General features: G+C 38.3%; 2 protein-coding genes across 4 annotated transcripts in view; one reads left to right on the plus strand and one right to left on the minus strand.

The window, feature by feature from the left end:
• The window catches only part of CMSS1 (cms1 ribosomal small subunit homolog), a 208,215-nt gene that overhangs the window by 101,528 nt on the left and 91,871 nt on the right, over positions 1–14,816 (minus strand). The gene's annotated exons all lie outside the window — the stretch shown is intronic.
• Positions 1–14,816, plus strand: part of FILIP1L (filamin A interacting protein 1 like) — a 178,407-nt gene that overhangs the window by 74,355 nt on the left and 89,236 nt on the right. Inside the window, exon 2 of one of the 3 annotated variants that reach the window (XM_032447718.1) lies at positions 11,201–11,288. The exons of the other annotated variants lie outside the window; for them this stretch is intronic. The gene's annotated coding sequence lies outside the window, so the exon portion shown is untranslated. The remainder of the gene's footprint in view (positions 1–11,200; positions 11,289–14,816) is intronic. 3 annotated transcript variants of the gene reach the window in all.

The following is a 14,816-nucleotide window of genomic DNA, read 5'->3' on the forward strand; positions in this document are numbered from 1 at the left end:
ATTACTAAGTGAAAATCCAAATTCCCATTCCAAGCTTTAAAATGCTCTTCCAGCAATCATAGAAGCATATTCAAAAGGTTACAGCACTCAGACAGGGATTATTTTTTCCTTCTCCTCCCCCCACTTTAATACATAGAAAAATAATACCGTTACTAAAGGAAGACAGAAAATTTGATTAATACTTTACCACAGGAGAATTTCTTTGAAAGCAAAGATCACTGCAAAAGTTGTTCTTACCTAGAAGAAAAAAAAGAGAGAGAGAAAAAAAAAACAACTAAGATGAATAATCATCAGTTGGAACATTGCACCTTCACAACACAAAGAATTCCAGAACAATATTTTACAGACATCATGACAGCCGTGGAACAAATCTAAAGCAAACAAGCTGCACCAGAACAGGAAATTGCAATTTCTTTGAAACAATAATTAACCTTAAGAAGGAAACCGCGACTAATGTAAACAAACAAGTAATAAAGGAAACTGTTTTACCACAGGGAAACCTGTCTTAAAGCACCGCGATGAGGGAATAGAAAACGAGTTTGCCTGAAGAGATGAGTTTCTCAAGAAAATGTGAACAATTCTGCAGTGAGAACCATGCAGACAAAGCCATCAAATTTTAATTTTCAAATTTTTAAAGAGGAGGCAGCACCGCCTACAGAGACTCAGCAGCCTTTAAATAGAGGACTTCCATCTAAAGTGAATCAAATCTCATTTGGAGGAATCTGAAGGATCACCGGCCTTTACTAACAGGTTGAACTGCTTTTATAACTTCAGCTTTTGATGCCCAATACTTGTCATTTTAAAGAACTATAGCTAAACTAGTTGTCTTGGTGACTATTTTATCACCTTAAGAAATGTGAATCAGAAATAAGAAAATGTGAAAAATCAGCAACTATCAGAACAAGGCGACTTCAGTGCTTTCTCAGGACAAACATACATACAGAATTGAAGGTAGCTCACACTTTTAGAGTTTAAATCAGTATTTATGACACCAGAACTGCTCCTTAAACCTGAAGCATTAATTTCAATCTCTCTTTTTTTTTTTTTTTTTTTTTTTTTTTTTTTTTTTTTTGGTCTGTGGTTCTTAAATACTTGCAACAGAGCAGTAGCCCTCCTCTATTTATTAATATTCCAGTAGGAGAAAAGTTCGTAGGGGCATAAGAAAAGCTGTAACTAAAATAAACACTAAAAATGGAACGATTTTTCATTTCAGATGTTATTAAGTCGACTATGTGCAAGTAACAGTGTTTCAGATATTGTCCTTATTTGTTCTTGTTTATCACACTGTTTCTCTTTGTGGTTTCTAGTATTTGGCAACAATAACATAAATAGAAAAGCTAGCAACACAACAAAAGTTTAGCAAAGGCAATCATCATTTGATTTTTAAATAAAACAGGAAACAAACAAAACCAAAACAAGGCACAATACAGCAATCAGCTCTGTGAGCAATGGAACCAGCATGGTTTGGCTTCCTGATAACCTGCATCCTATAGGGACTCTAAAACCTTCAGGAGGCTTGCAAGCTTATGTTGTAGAATTCTGAACAATGGAGCTCCAAGATCTCTCTTTTGTAACTGGAAAGCCACAGCCATGAAACTCACTGACACTTAACATCATCAAAATGTCTTTCTCAACTGGTCCAGAGGTTACTAGGAATTACTGGCATACAGACAGATAAAAGCCTTTTTTCCCTATAAGAACAAGCTAATTGAGAGAACTAACAGATCTGGGACGGAATTCTTCTGATCAGCTTTCACAAAGTGGTATTTGACTACAAAAAAACACTTCCTTGCTCTGTGAACCATCTTAATATTATTAGCAGTGTTTAGATTTGTGACTTGATGTTATCTTTCACACATGTTTACGAGGATTACCAAAAGAGAAACATCTTTATAAAATGCTAAAATAGATCCGCAGTCAGCAAATCCCAATACTTACCGACAAGAAGATTTTGGTGAAGGAGGAAATGGAAAACATTTGTTACCGAGTTATGAAACACAAATACACCCTCCTCTGCTGCATCACCATCACAAAGTGAGTTTTTCCTCTCTCCTCTAAATGGATTTGGGAAATGGAAATTTCCAAAGCAGGACAAATGGCAGAAAATAACATGTACAAACTAAGAATGTCACAGAGTTACATGCAGGAAGCCTAATAAGAGATTACCTTTGGAAACACCTTCTAAATGGAAAAATGGTGCAGCAGCTACCGTGAAAGAAGAGGGAAAGTCAGGCCTATCAAAAAAATAACAAAATTCCCACATCTCCCAGGGGGAAAATAAGGGAAAAAACAAAGATGTTACTGTCAGAAAGATCGCTGATGGTTAAATGATGTGCTCTTCTCACACTGTTAAACCAAAGAGTAACAACACATTTGGAAACCCTTTGCATCACCCTGCAGTTGCCTACCATCCAACTTGGCAAGTGAAGAAAGCTCCAATGGCCAGCAACAACCCGCTAAGGGACATTTTAAGGTACAGGAGAACCGCAAGCCTGAAATGAAGGCAGAGGTAGAGGCCTGGCAGAGGCAGAATCTCAAACATTTCAAAAAATCCTAAGGGAGAGACCATACCTGAGCACTCCTCAAAAACAAGAGTGAAGCAAAGGAAAGCCTCACAGCATGGATCCCTCTCTGTGTTACTCTTCCACCAAGTCATCAGCATGAGCCATCTTCCTATGGCATGTGAGGCCTACTTGCCATACTGATTGACCATCATGCCTATCCCCTAAAAGTATCATTTTCTTCAATTCCACTTGCTTTAGTCCTTGTTTCTTTTTAACTCGGAGGAGCTCCATATGCTTTTTGGGTGCTGTAATGAAAGATTTCTCAAATGATGAATGGATACCATGAATGTAATCCATAAGCAGACTGAAAGAAGATAAGGCGCAAACATCCAGTTTAAGAAGCTATAGGTAGATGTTCCACGGTTCTGATACAGCTCACAGAACCATCTAGTTTGCAAAAGATTTTTAAGATGGTCAAGTACATTCACCAACATGACCTACTGAGTTCCACTAAACCATGTCCCTAAATGTCATGTCTACACATCTCTTAAACACCTGAAGAGATGGGTACTCTACCACTGGTAGAGTGGCAGCCCCTTCCAATGCTTGAGCCAAAGTCACTTTTGCATCAGAAAGCAATAGCAAGAAAGGCAGGGAGAAGAAGAATAAAACAACAAGTCTCTGCTCTTTTGGTGAATTCATAGGGCCTTTTCTGAATATGTAGGGCTCTAATGTTGGCCTCTTTATATATGTTAATCTCTGGCAATGTGTAAGATAAAAACTACCAAGATAACAAAAAGACAACACAAAACATTTGAAGAACGCGCACACAAATAAACCTGAGGTAATGTGGAAAAATACCCAGTGATGGTGACATGCACCAGCATTGGGAAAGCTGCCTGAACACTGACTACAAACCCCAAACAAAGAAAGGCATGTGCAAAAGGCACATCAATCCTCACATAAATACAGATTTAGGTAATCCAATAAATAAGACAATGAACTATATAGTTCTGGCCTTTCGACTGACTTACTTATTTTGGCTTGGAACACTTGTTATTAGGTTACCTGAGCCAGGCCCCTGTTGTTCACATCTGCTTCCTGCTTTTTGGGCCCTTCCGCAACCAGGACTTCCACTGGCCTGGGGCTGGACCCAGCCCAGAAACCGGACAAAGATCCCTTCCCACTGCTGGGCTGCTGCTTCAAGCACCAAGGTGCTTGACAGTAACTGTGAGACAGGCAACGTCCTGCCTCATAGAGGGACAAGTGAGGGGCTGAGGGCTTAACATAAGTTATTTAAGGACAGTTCTTTTCCCCCTCCTCACCCTCCTCTTCTACTTTGTTCAGTACATTTCAGTGTTGAAAATCAAACTTGTGAATCTCATTTGGTTCCTTTTCTCATTGAAAGAGCAAAAGAACAGCAGTTCAGATGAACAGCTACAAATCCATTCCACAGCCAGTGCAAAGGCTGTTCAGAAAGAAGAAAACAAAACCCAGAAATACCATGTCACTGCTCAGGCTAAAAGATAGATTCTAGTCACACAGCTTACACAATGGCACACATCAAACAACATGCTTGATTTTTTACTTCAACACTGACTCAACTGAACTAAATCTGTGCTACTCTGGCATGTAAACAGTTCCTTTACAATCAGCAAAACAAAGTGCAGACAGCTTTAAGCTGGACATAAACTTCTGCCATCCACATTTGGGCATCTACACAATTACAATCAACAACTGCATTAGCTTTAGTATACGCAAAGTTTGCAGCATGTTGCATTAAAGAACTGAGGGTTTTTTTTAAACTGCTAATATGTTTACATTCAATATTTACTCATCTGGTGCACTTTCTGCAGCCAGCAGATTATTTGCAAAATGTATCAGCAAGAACATCTAAAATTTTATCTAAGGCATTCTTACAGCCTTTCTTAGGAGTAGTTAACAGCTATGCTTCATAGAAGTATCTTCTTTGGCTAATTGTTCACTTTGACCATTCTTCATCCCTCAAGTGAATGTTATTTCCAAGAAGTCTCACTTATCTTAGTATCAAGGTTGTTTACGTTCTACGCAATGTTACATTCTCAGGCTCTCAGTTTTGAAAATATCAAAAATCAAGGGAGATGATGATGATGCTGTACTTGTAATAACATTCCATATCAAGAGGCTGAGTCTCATGGCATTTTAGGTTTCCCACAAGATGCTTTTCTGTCTATCATTTCGGAACTTTTTTCCCACATATCACGTTCCTGATATAGACTTTGGCAGGTTGAAAGGTATGTGCCAGCTGGGAAAGGACAGCTTGTTTTCAGCACAGTCTTCTACTGTTAAACATTAAACACATTTTGTGCAAGGTAATTCAGACTGAGCAGCACATACAGAGAAAAGCTGATACTTTTAGTTCAGAAAACTAAAGTCTGAAGGATGTCAAAGACTTCATGATAGTTTTACAGAGAAGTAACAGCAACCTTGAAAAATAATCAGCATTTCTTGCAAACTGTCTTCATGCCAATCCCTTAAGAGAGGCCTGAGAGCACAACAGCACACTTTCCAGGAAATTTAGTGGGAGAATAACGCAGATACTCTTTCAGGAACTTATAACTGAAGAAAACATACACAGAGTAGAACAAATACTGATTCTTATGTACAAGAGAGGTGTGATTCCTCCAGTTTAGCTCACACTATGGGAATTTTAAAGCCTTGAAAGTGTATCAGAGAATGTGCTCATCTTATTCTTGATCAGTAAGATCAGTTGAATTTCCTTACTACTTTCTTAAGGAATCAATGACTGGAACAAATGTGAGCAGAACAGCTGTATCTGAAGTCAAAGGAAGTTTCCAAGGCTGGAAGTTGCAGTACAAACTTGCCATTTGTATTTTGTAAGTTCATATATGTGCATACGCACAAAAAGGGACAGGACGCTTTATCAACAGCAGCCGAATCATGGTTAAAGCTCACTAATGCCATAACACTACCATTGCTAAACATGAAAAAGACTTAGTGTTGATAAAATCAGAATTCACATAAGGACAGAGAAAGTTTGCAAAGCTCCTTAGACCACATATATTTGTGGTTCTTTCCATTTAGCATTATGCGAAGCTATCTTTAAAAGGGCATTTAATGTTTCATAAAACTAGAGTTTAAAACAAAAGCGCTTCTAATCAGATCTGGCAGGAAAGGGAGAAATGCATACATAGAATGAGGTAAGTGTGATCTTGCCCAGCTGAAGAACAGGGAATGGCAGGGCTTCAGGCCATGACTCACACAGACACTAAACAGTAGAGAGCTAGAGATAATTCTCAGGTAAACTTTGCCTGAGCCACTACGTCATCCCTCTCTACCCTTCCTGCATTAATCATGTCATTAGCAACCTGATGCAAGCCGAGAAGAATGTCTGATTTACAGGGAGCAGAGCGACGCTAACAGAACAAACACATTGGCAGGTCAAAAAAGGAAAGACCAACCCAAATTTCATTTTAGCTCTAACCACACCCTAGAAGAACGAGAAAATTAGGAAAAAGAAAAACCCAAAACAAAAAAAGTTATCTTCTCACAGCGAGATTGCATGCTTGGTTAAAAGTTCCTGATGAACGAGTTATTGAAAGCACAAATAAAAAGGACGCGCAAGAGCACACAGATAGAGAACCAGCCTGAACATGCATCCAAACAAGGCAAGGAGAAAGAAAGAAAAAAAAGCTTTCTTTTGAAGTTTCCACAGCAGTTACATAATTTTCACATTAGCCTAAATGGTTTTGAACATCCTTCATAGCAAACTGTTGTGAATCAGTTTACAGTAAGCACACACAAAATGTGCCGCTAGAAAAGATTTATATCCCAGTCTGTTACTTTGTCTACTCCACTGAAACAAGAAGGACGAGGAAACACTGCAACAAGAAAAAAAGGAAAAGCTTTGGAATATCTTTCTTAAATTATTTCTCAGTCCGGATTGATAGTAGTCACTTTAAGAAGCACGGTGCTTGTTTAAGATGTGTATGTGGTTATTCAATTTAATTGCCTCAAAAGGGTAATGATCATTTTAAGAAGCTGCAGATACATTCATTCGGTCTGGAACAAATAAAAAGTACTATAGATTGCATTAAAAACAGAATCTAATTATCCTTAGGTTTCTTGAGAGCACTCACAGCAAGAATGTTTACTGAAGTCTCTCTAACCAAATGGAAACCTCAGTGCTCATGAACTTTTGTTCAGGTTCTCATGATTTCATCTGCTTCCAAGTCTTCCTAGAGTAGGCTGCCCATTTTCTCACCATTTCCTCCCCAGAGAACAATCCCTTCTCTTTCACTTTCCTCTCATTCTATCTCATGTCAAACTTGTGATTTGCTAAATTGATTTTAGCTTTATGACTTCAAACCGTAGAGTTGTAGGTCTACTTTTCATCAAAAGCAAAGTTTTGGAAATAGAAAAGCAGAGTCAGGAAATAAATAATTTATCTATCTCCCACTTTTCTCCTTAGTCTTTGACTTACTTCATTGGCTGCATTGGAGCTATTGATACCTACACACATCAGCTCATTTTAAAATGGATAACTATTTTGTTCTTGCTGATTATTCATGGCATCTCTTTCTCAATATTAAAAGTAATACAAAAATACTAATTTTATTGCTCAGATATTAAAACAATTCATCAAAATATTAGTGGAATATGAGATAACATCAAAGAAAATACAACATGCTACACAATATGGAAAGCCTCTCTCTTGTGCCATGACTGTAGGACTCAATCTATCTTAAAACTGAAATCAAGATGTTCTGAAGGTTTTCTCAATGTACATAAATGGATATATCCCTTTCCAAGTCAACATTATCTTTCTATATATCTTTCTATATATCTTTCAAGTCAATGTTGAGACAAGCACACAACTGTTTTGCTCCTGATAGCTGTTCGATATCATGTGAAGAAAAATGCCAGTAATCTTCAATCTGAAATAGGCAGTGGTCTGTTTCATAGCTATTCCCTTTCTCAACAGTTTTTTGAAGGACGGTTTAAGACTATGTAGGCAACAAACAGTGAAAAATCGCTCGGAAGAGTCCCTGCGTAGATAAACAGGGTGTGCCAGAAACCGTAGGTTGGTGAGCGTCATGTTTGTGCCTCATTCAGCAAAGGTGTTAAGAACGGTTTCACAAGACAGGATTTGGGTAGGGGTGTGTGCGACTGCTTCATTCTTTCTTAATTTAAGACTTACCGGAATGAAGAAAAAGATTAAGGGAGACAATGCCAACAGCTTAATGCACATTCTATGGAATATGCACTGTACATACGTTCTAGTCTATGAGCGCTCTGGGGAAACCTGCCCTCTGATAAACCACGATTTTCATTTTCAGGTGCCCTGCAGAATATAAACCAGGATCAGAATTTGTTAAGCCTAATCTAGAGGTGCCTTTCAAAACAAACCCATTTCAGACACATCTAGCAAACAGACCCCTTCCCACCCTACATCCAAAGCCTTATCTTCAGTAACAACAAAGTCCTTCCCTAATGAAGGCTTTAATGATATCTTCCAAACCTGCCAATAATTTGCATTACGTACTACACCTAAGAATTTTAAACTGACCTCTGCCCCCTTCGAGGAAGTCATTAGTCTGCTCCAAATGACCCATACACTGTGCAGAAAGACAGAGCTCCCAGAACTTCTCTCCAATGCATAATTTATCTGTCCCATGGGGCGAGGCTGTGTGTGCCTCTATGCACACTCAGAAGGGTGAAGAGAGCTTTTCACATTCTTGAGTGTCTCACACATGGTCCTTCCAGGCCTTTTCCTTCTCTGTGGCACTGCTTCCTTCCACAACCACGTCTCAACATGGGGTCTCAGAATTTGACTTACAGCTTAGATGTAGCATTTGTTTGCTTGCATGATAGACTCTCATGGGCATTCACATGCACTTCACTAGCACAGGCTCTAGAAAGGCATGTAGGAGGAATGAGCACAACCCACTTAACACTGGACACACACTCCTGCCTGACTTCTGGCATCAGAGCATGCATTACGAAAAGGGCACACAGCCTATAATGTGCAAAGATGAGCCAACACCGGAATGACTTCGGTATTTGATTGCAATCATTTAAGGGAAGGTGTGTCTAAATATCTTAAATACAGCCTCGTTCCTTCAAAACATTGCCTTACTTCAGCTGCAACGAGGAAGTGGGACTTGCACAGGCCCCATATACTTCAGTACTTGAGCTTTTTACTATATGTATGTAGCTCGTATTCCAAGTATGCTAGTGACAGCAGTGTGTTGATATTTTGACATTTTGAGCATTTCCACATTCACATATCATTTTACACACTAAATTGTTGCTTCCAAGCCATCTATGCCAGGCCTTCTTTCACTTATCTTCATTTCCCCACTAACAGCAAAGGTTAAAACATGGATTGAATAAAAATCTTAATTTGACAGTTTAAATGATTAAAAAATAAACCAAAGTTCTACTCTCTTTGGTGACAAATACGCAGATTTTTCAAGTAGAGCAGCAAGATGTTGTCCTCCTGTACACTGCATGCACACCATGGGGCCTCTTAGAGGTATAGCAGCAACAGTTCATTCTAGATTCCTAGATTTCATTCACAGATGATGAACTCAGGTGTCAAGTATTCTATACATTGGATAAGGCGAGAAATTCCTACAGTAATGCTCCAGGTGGGTGCCTAAAGATGCTGAAGATTAGAATACTGTGACATCAAAAATGGATAGTCACAGACCTGGTGAGAATTATGAATGGAAGAGAAAAACTCATCACATCTTGGAAGGGATTGGGACATGGAACAAACCTCTCTGCAGTTGCCAGACAACACCACAAAGCCAAAAAATAAACTTGTGGCAAGCCATTACTCAAAGAGTGACTTAACATTGTTAAAAGCTATTTGATTGTTTGAATTAATAATCAAGTTATATGACAGTGCATCAAGTGACATTATATTATCATATTATGACCTAAATATCTGTGAAAGCTATGTGAGAAAGTTTCCTTTCTTCCTTCTTAACAAGTACAGCGATTTGTGTCTAATACTGCCTTACACTGCTTGCTCTGGCTAAAGACGAAAATATCTCATAAAATATCTAACAGTACTGTACTGACAAGTCGAATTTTTTCTTTTCTTCTTCAAAGCAGACACAAGGAATTTCCTTATATTCATATTGTTGTTAGTCAAAAGAAAACATGCAATCAAAAAACCTGAAGTCATGGAGAAAGGCTGATGAACTGACATCCTTTCCCATACTTTACACTGCTGGATGCCTTTGCAAGGTGTATATTTATACAGCCCTTCACAGAAGCTTTCTTAGTAGCATTATTTTCACCAACAGTTCATAAAAAAGGGATGTGTCAGCTTTTATCTTTTTTTTATCTCTCTCCTGTAATTTCTTCAGTAACCACTCAGCAATAAAGGCTCCTCAAAATGTTTGCCCTGGTTGACTTTACAGCCTCACTTCTGTGGTTCAGAAGTTAATGAGCTTAAACCATAATGCCATCACAGATGTAAAGTCTTGCATCTGTAAAGTTACAAAGGAAAAATGCATAAAACTGAAGTAAGAATATGATACGTCTATAATCTAAAAAAACTCCTGAATGCTATTATTAAAACTGTTATGGTACTTGTTGCCTTATACGGTACTTCTTCCTTTACAGCTTTACAGAAAAGTGATTAAATGGCATATTATCTGGAAAACAATATAAAGATATTACTGGAAATGACCTGACATTGACACAGTAGAGGAAACAGTTCATCACATCAGTAAAGCAGAGAAAAACTGACACAGCCTGGTAGAACTTCAGAAATCTAAGAGTTCAAGAAGTTATCCAGAACTCATGAGCTAATGCAGATTAACTGGTACCTTCTCTGTCTACTCTATCATTACCCATCAGATGATTTAATACTAGAAATACATTAAGTGGCTTTCACTCTTGGCATTAACTTTCAAAAACAGTGAGTAAATATAAAGCATAATCCAGTTTGAAACAAGTCTTGAGCTTATGTTAAGTGAGCTGTTACTAGCAAACAGAAAAAAAAATTGGCTTCCTGTCTCCAAGTACTCCCACTTTCCTTCCTTTTCTCTTCTGTTAAGTCCTTGGAACATCATCTATAAATGCAGATTACATTCATTCTACTCTTCAGCATACAACAGAATCAAGTTCAGTTTCACTGAGGTCTTTCCGGGGCCTGCCTTCAGTTCATATTGTGCTTTAACTGAGTTACACGGCCACATCTCCATGAATAAGATGGTTACTTGCATATAATTCAACATCAATACTGTGGTATTCTTTCCACTCCTGTTTCTGCCTGGCTATGGGATAGACTCTGCTAAAGATGGCTACAACAGTGACCTAACTCCATGATCACTGAACTCCCAAATGCGTAGAACTTAAGTCAACAATTTGTTCTCTCCCTGTCACAGTAAAGAAATATTTTTGAAACTAAAGAAGAAAACAGAAGCAAGCATTGAGGGAACAAGTCTTTGAATTAACAAAAGTCAGAGATTAAATAGCAGCAATTGATATTACTATTATTACAGGCATGCGTCAGCCTTCAAAGAACTAAGTCAGAAGAGCATACTATAAGTGCATAACCTTGGCAGTATCCTTACTGGATCTCATCTATTTACTTATGTTTGATAAAAGCAATATTTACTTACGCTTTAAAAAATAATAATAATAATTACATTGACTTCTACATTTCATTACAGATTCATATTACAAAAGAGACGATTCTGGACACATCAAAGGAAATTTAGGGAAATATCCCTAACTATCAAGACAAAGAGATCTGTACTGGTAGGACTTATTTATTTATTCATTTACTTATGCACGTTTTTAAGTGGGCGCAATGAGGGTTGGGAAAAAAAAAAAAAAAAAGCTAATTTCTCATGTTAGTTTTTAGATAAGATGAAAATAATCTGGAAAACTGGGTACTTTTCCCAGGTAATTTTGTAGACTATTAATATCTTGTAACCAAATCTTCCTCATGTTTAAAAAAGTAAGCTTGCATAGGCAGCTATCTCATTACTTTAAAAACAGAGAGTGGATAACTTGTCTGCTTTTGCCATTTGTACACTAGAAAAACAAACAGTGTTATTTTGGACAGAAAAAAATGTTTCTGAAAACACATTCCGGAATTATACTGTTCTCTTTGAATTAATATGGATCTTACTATAAGTGGCCCTTTGAGAGCGCACATTTCTGATGCCTTTGTATGAAACACAGCTTCCTGCAACACCTCCCGTCTTGCACCTGTTTTTGGATATTATCACTGTTGTTTGACAAGAGTGAGGTAAGCTAGAATTGTAGGGATACTTGACAGCATTTGTTTGGGACTCCAAAGTCCTTAACTCATTCACTTCCTCATCAGAACAGACTTCACAGTCTTACAGGAACACCACAGTAGCAATGACATTTCAGGGTGCATGAGATGCCTTCCATAGAACAATCTCCAGGTGCTTAACTGAGGGAAATAAAAGACCGAGCTTTTCAGGTAAGCAAAAATGGAAAAGAACATGAACAAGCCTCATTACATAAAATGGAGAAGTGATACCACCTTTGTAGGTATCATTAGACATTACATTGAGAACAGCAGAGAGAGAGAGAGATGGGTTTAAAGCAGTAAGGTTTATCAGCATCATTCCACTGAGATCCACTTGGCTAGCTCTCAGCAAATGAAATTGTACAGCTGGTCAACATGACCAGTAAAGCTCAACTAAACCTGTTTTAGTGGGAAAACATACTCTGAGTTAAAGCAGAGCTTAGAGATAATGTGCTTATAACTTCCATCCCAAACAGCATCACAAAACCTCCCGTAGTTTTAAAACAGGCTTTCTCAAGTCAGGAGGGCCGTTATGAAGCATTTTAACTTGTTCATGAAATGGTGGTCCCATAATCGCTAGCAATAGCTGAGTGAATGAATGAATCTTTCAATGTATGAGATTGACTTGTATCAAACATGCCCATATTTTCATTAAATCAGCAAGAAAGAATGTTCAGGTTACCACTTTGTCCTACCACATTTACTGTGGTAGGACAAAGGCAGAAAGAGAGCAGCACCACAGAGTGTGAAGATGTTTTAATAAGCCTGCTATGAGACTGATGAGAAACAAACAGCATGATTATGCTGCACCAGTGTTCTGGTAACGTGATTTCCACATCTCCTTACTTCCCTTTATCACAATGCCTTCATGTGAGTCATGTTCATCTTCTAAGTTTTTGTCAAGCAGACCTCGTATACAACTTATTTCAAGGATACTATGATGCATCTGTGATTTAAATCATTATTTGCTTACAATATTAGGGTTGGAAGAGTTCTAACAGAGAGGTGTTCCTCCTCAGGCTGTGTACCATTCATACTTCACAAGGGTTTGGCAGCCAGCAACTCAGTTAATCTATTATTGCACTGCAACACTTCAGGGTGCAGACCAGATCCAACAAGGCATTTACAAACTCACCTTGGGAAAAAAAAAAAAAAAAAAAAAGAAAGAAAGAAGAAAGGAAAAAAAAGTCTTTCCCCAAAGTCATCTTGTCTTGCAAAAGCACTCAAATGCCTTTGGCTGCTTCTGTCCCCACCTGGGCTAGGGCGTATACAGACGCAGTGCATGTGTGTGCAGGTCTGCAGGGCTGCCCTCTCTGCTCCTTTCCAAACAGCAGCTTTTCAAAAGGCAGCTGCCACAGTGCACCTTATTGTACATAGAAAGCTAAAGGCTGATACGAGAAGGGAGCCAACACAGAAGAAATTAACTCAATTGTACCCCCAGGAAAAGCAAACAAAATACAGTAACAAATGAGAATGTTAGAGATTTCCAGATTTCACTGGGTTCAAGAGTCAAATGACAGCCTCCTAATGTTGTGTGAAGTTGTCTTGCAATAAACATTATGCTGCTCTCAACTAAACAGATTGTTCGTCACAACCTCGGATCAATACTGCAGGCAGAAGAACTCTGGGTCCATTTCCCCTCTTTCTGACCAAAAAAGGGAGTTCCTTTATAAAACCCCATGATTCTGTGGTTACCACACAGTTATGGACAACTGACAGAAGTGGCCTGAAAGTCCAACTCAGTGTAACAGAAGTTGGATGAGTCAAGTTTGGCTTGATTTCTCCCAAGCCTTGAACAAAATCATCAGGATGAATGCAGCATAAACTATTCTTAATGAGCTAAGGGCACACTGACAATTAGTGAGATGGCTAAGACATGCTTCATTTAAGCTGATAATTATCATGTAGCACCACAGTAACAGGAGTGGTATGTTTTTATGTGTTGCTTTGTTGTTTTCTTTACTTTTTGGATAGTCTCTAAAATAATTTAGTGCTGGGAAGAGACAGATGGACTCAAGTAAGGCAAAGCTGTTGATCCTAACAAAGGATCTGCAAATCACTTAGTTATTAAATACATAAGGAACCCTGTATTTGGCCATTTCTGGCATCTCACCTGGTTTGGCATCTCTGCCACAAGAAGCTACGTGAGTTAAGACAACTGAGCTAAGAACCAGGAAAAAATGATATTTCTAGCTAAATGGGCAAAATTGCCATGTTTTGTAGACTTTGTCCAACTCCTCTCCTCTAAACTGAGAGTGATATTGCAAATCAGATTATGAAGGAGTAAGGCCCACAGACAACCTGGAAGTGCCTGCAGGTATCAGGACACAGCTCAGGATTCCAACAGCTCCTGTAAAGAATTTTGAAGTTGTCAAACATCATTTCCTTGCCAAGACCCCTGAACAGGTATTACAAATTCATTTAGGAAGCAACTGTTTTAGAAGGTCAAAATCTTCCTGCCTTTCTAGCTCCAGAAATCTAGAAGCATTTGAGAACTGTACATTCACTGGTAATTCTATCTGTGCTGTTTCAGCATAAGAGACCCCTGCATAAAGCTCATGCCTTGTGGTTTCTATTAGCCTACATCCCTCTTTATAGAGCAAACAAGACTTACTAATTCTTAGGAATCAAGAAAATATGTAACCTCCCAAAGCCAAAACTGAAAACATGTATACTGTTATTTACATTTGTTTCTCAGTTGCCTCAATCCCCTATTTTTTTCCATAGCTATACTGATTAGAGGATATGTGTGTATATATATATACATGTATATATATGAAATAGAGGAGACTAATTCCATGATAACAGACCAGAAACATTTGGGGTTTTGAACCAATGACAAGAACTACAATACTCTTGAAGGCTCTTCAAACAGTACAAATCAATGTTGTCTTGTGTTCTGTATGCACTGGCCCCTACCTCTTGAGATACTTTCAACTCATTCTTCAGGGACAAATTCTCTTTGATGAAATGGAGAAAAACTGTCCAATCAGCAGCTTAAA

Source organism: Coturnix japonica, chromosome 1, assembly GCF_001577835.2.
Source record: "Coturnix japonica isolate 7356 chromosome 1, Coturnix japonica 2.1, whole genome shotgun sequence".
Taxonomy (NCBI): domain Eukaryota; kingdom Metazoa; phylum Chordata; class Aves; order Galliformes; family Phasianidae; genus Coturnix; species Coturnix japonica.